Source organism: Bison bison, unplaced genomic scaffold (assembly GCF_000754665.1).
Source record: "Bison bison bison isolate TAMUID 2011002044 unplaced genomic scaffold, Bison_UMD1.0 scf7180017864308, whole genome shotgun sequence".
Classification (NCBI taxonomy): Eukaryota; Metazoa; Chordata; class Mammalia; order Artiodactyla; family Bovidae; genus Bison; species Bison bison.
This window is the reverse complement of record NW_011494880.1, coordinates 542,509-546,681: the sequence shown is the minus strand read 5'-3', so window position 1 is coordinate 546,681 and position 4,173 is coordinate 542,509.

The following is a 4,173-nucleotide window of genomic DNA, read 5'->3' as shown; positions in this document are numbered from 1 at the left end:
ATAGTTGGAGAAATATACCATGTTCATAGGATCAAAAGAATCAATATAGTGAAAATGAGTATACTACCTTAAGGAATCTATAGATTCAATGCAATCCCTATGAAGCTACCAAAGGTATTTTTCAGAGAACTAGAACAAATAATTTCACAATTTGTATGGAAATACAAAAAAAAACTCAAATAGCCAAAGCAATCTTGAGAAAGGAGAATGGAACTGGAGGAATCAACCTGCCTGACTTCAGGCTCTACTACAAAGCCAGTCAAGACAGTATGGTACTGGCACAAAAACAGAAATATAGATCAATGGAACAAAATAGAAAGCCCAGAGATAAATCCACGCACCCATGGACACCTTGGAGAAGGCAATGGCACCCCACTCCAGTACTCTTGCCTGGAAAATCCCATGGACAGAAGAGCCTGGTAGGCTGCAGTCCATGGGGTCGAGAAGAATCAGACACGACTGAGCGACTTCACTTTCACTTTTCACCTTCATGCATTGGAGAAGAAAATGGCAAGCCACTTCAGTGTTCTTGCCTGGAGAATCCCAGGGACGGGAAGCCTGGTGGGCTGTCATCTCTGGGGTCGCACAGAGTCGGACATGACTGAAGCGACTTAGCAGTATGGACACCTTATCTTTGACAAAGGAGGCAAGAGTATACAATAGAGAAAAGACAACTCTTTAACAAGTGGTGCTGGGAAAACTGGTCAACCACTTGTAAAAGAATGAAACTAGAACACTTTCTAACACCATACACAAAAATAAACTCAAAATGGATTAAAGATCTAAACGTAAGACCAGAAACTATAAAACTCCTAGAGGGAAACATAGGTAAAACACTCTATGACATAAATCACAGCAGGATCATGTATGACACACCTCCCAGAGTAATGGAAATAAAAGTAAAAATTAACAAATGGGACCTAATTAAACTTAAAAGCTTTTTCACAATGAAGGAAACTATAAGCAAGGTGAAAAGACAGACTTCAGAATGGGAGAAAATAATAGCAAATTAAGCAACTGACAAAGAATTAATCATAAAAATATACAAGCAACTCCTGCAGCTCAATTCCAGAAAAATAAACCACCCAATCAAAAAATGGGCCAAAGAACTAAACAGGGATTTCTCCAAAGAAAACATACAGATGGCTAGCAAACACATGAAATGGTGCTCAACATCACTCATTATCAGAGAACTGCAAATCAAAACCACAATGAGGTAACATCTCACACTGGTCAGAATGGCTGCTATCAAAAAGTCTACAAATAATAAATACTGGAGAGGGTGCAGAGAAAATGTAACCCTCTTACACTATTGGTGGGAAGGCAAACAAGTACAGCCACTATGGAGAACAGTGTGGAGATTCCTTTAAAAACTGGAAATAAAACTGCCATACAACCCAGCAATCCCACTGCTGGACATACACACCGAGGAAACTAGAATTGAAAGAGACATATGTACCCCAGTGTTCATCACAGCACTGTTTACAATAGCTAGGACATGGAAGTGACCTAGATGTCCATTGGCAGACGAGTGGATAAGAAAGCTGTGGTACATATACACGATAGAATATTACTCAGCTATTAAAAAGAATGAATTTGAATCAGTTCTAATGATGTGGATGAAACTGGAGTCTATTATACAGAGTACAGTAAGTCAGTAAGAGAAACACCAATACAGTATATTATGCATATATATGGAATTTACAAAGATGGTAACAATGACCCTATATGCAAGACAGCAAAAGAGACACAGATACAAAGAACAGACTTTGGACTCTGTGGGAGAAAGCGAGGGTGGGATGATCTGAGAGAATAGCATTGAAACATGTATATTACCATATGTGAAATAGATTGCCAGTCCAGGTTTGATGCATGAGACAGGGTGTTCAGGGCTTGTGCACTGGGATGACCCTGAGGGATGGGATGGGGAGGGAGATGAGAGGGGGGTTCAGGATGGGGAACACATGTACACTCATGGCAGATTTATGTCAATGTATGGCAAAACCACTACAATATTGTAAAGTAATTAGCCTATAATTAAAATAAATAAATTAATTTAAAACAAAGAATTTCCCATGTTGATTTTCAATTTATATAAAACCTAATTGTCAAGACATGGAAAAAGGGCACTAATTTTGAATATTATTCAAAATAGCTGCTTGTGAATGTACACTGTGTTAAGTACATTGATGTATTTTGAGACAATCCATGTTGTCATCTGTTTAATCTAACTTGAATGTTCTCATGTTGAATGAAAGACACACTATTTTCTCTAGGTCATTAAAACCAAAAAAAAAAAAAAACCTGGAGATATCACTTTGCTGACAAAGGTTCATATAGTTAAAGCTATGGTTTTTCCAGTAGTCAGGTATGGATGTGAGATTTGAAAGATAAAGAAGACTGAGCACTGAAGAATAAGCGCTTTCTAACTGTGATACTGGGGAAGACTCTTGAGAGTCCCTTGTACAGCAAGGAGATCAAACAAGTCAATCCCAAAGGAAATCAACCCTGAGTATTCATTGTGAGAGAGCTAATTCTTAGGTCAGTTGAAAAAGAGTCTGGGGTCCCCAGAAGGAAAAATGGGTCCAGGGCCCATGAGGAGGAGAAAGGGACACTCTTTTCCCCACATTCCTTCTAGTCATATAACTTTTTTTTCTTAAGCTCTGAGTTGTTATGGCAGCAATCTATTTCTTTTAAAAAGAGTCTTTCTTTAACACCAGAGCTAATGATTACACAGCAAAACAACTCATCTTGCTAAAGAATATGTTTTTCCTTAAGCCATGTACTAAGGATTGTATAACAGCAATGTATCTTGCTTGAGGACGTCCAAGGAGTGGTGGCCGCGTGGGCGCAGGAGGGCCGAGAGGAGCTACTCCATATTCAAGGTCGGGAGGGGCGGCTGTGAGGAGATACCCCTCGTCTAAGGTAAGGAACAGTGGTTGTGCTTTGCTGGAGCAGCCATAAAGAGATACTCCACATCCAAAGTAAGAGAAACCCAAGTAAGATGGTAGGTGTTGCGAGAGGGCATCAGAGGGCAGACACACAAACCATAATCACAGAAAACTAGTCAATCTAATCACATGGACCACAGCCTTGTCTAACTCAATGAAACTAAGCCATGCCGTGTGGGGCTACCCAAGATGGGCTGGTCATGGTGGAGAGGTCTGACAGAATGTGGTCCACTGGAGAAGGGAATGGCAAACCACTTCAGTATTCTTGCCTTGAGAACCCCGTGAACAGTATGAAAAGCAAAATGATAGGATAATGAACGAGGAACTCCCCAGGTCAGTAGGTGCCCAATATGCTACTGGAGATCAGTGGAGAAATAACTCCAGAAAGAATGAAGGGATGGGAAGCAGTCCTAAGATGGTGGAGGAATAGGATGGGGAGACCACTTTCTTCCCCACAAATTCATCAAAAGAACATTTAAACGCTGAGTAAATTCCACAAAACAACTTCTGAATGCTGGCAGAGAACATCAGGCACCCAGAAAAGCAGCCCAGTGTCTTCGAAAGGAGGTAGGAAAAAATATAAAAGACAAAAAAGAGACAAAAGAGGTAGGGATGGAGCTCCATCCGGGGAGTCTTAAAAACAGAGAAGTTTCCAAACACCAGCAAACACTCTCACTGCCAAGTCTGTGCCGAGCCTTGGAAGCACAGAGGGCAACATAACAGGGAGGAAAAATAAATAAATAATTAAAACCCACAGGTTATGAGCCCAACAGTAACTCCCCCAGTGGAGAAGCAGCTCAGACGCCTGCACCTGCCACTAGCAAGTGGGGGCTGGGCAGGGAGATGCGGCCTGCATTGCTTAAAGTAAGGACCAGGCCTGAATGCCCCAGGGCAATCTGAGGGAGCTAACTTGGGCTAGCAAACCAGACTGTGGGATAGCTACCATGCGAAAAGCCCTAACCTAAGAAACAGCCAGGCCCGCACACAGAACATAGGACTGAACAGAATCAACCGGCTGCAGACCATCCCCCTCTTGTGACAGGCAGCCAGAGCTGGAAGGGGGCAATCGCAGCCCCAGAGAGACATTATCTACCAAACTGCAAGCAGGCTTCTTTGCTAACTAAGACTTCTTGGGGTTCTGGACAGTCAACATCTGCCTGAGAAGGTGCGCTGGTTGTACACCCAGAAAACCAAGCGGCAGGGATGGGGGAGGCGATAAGTC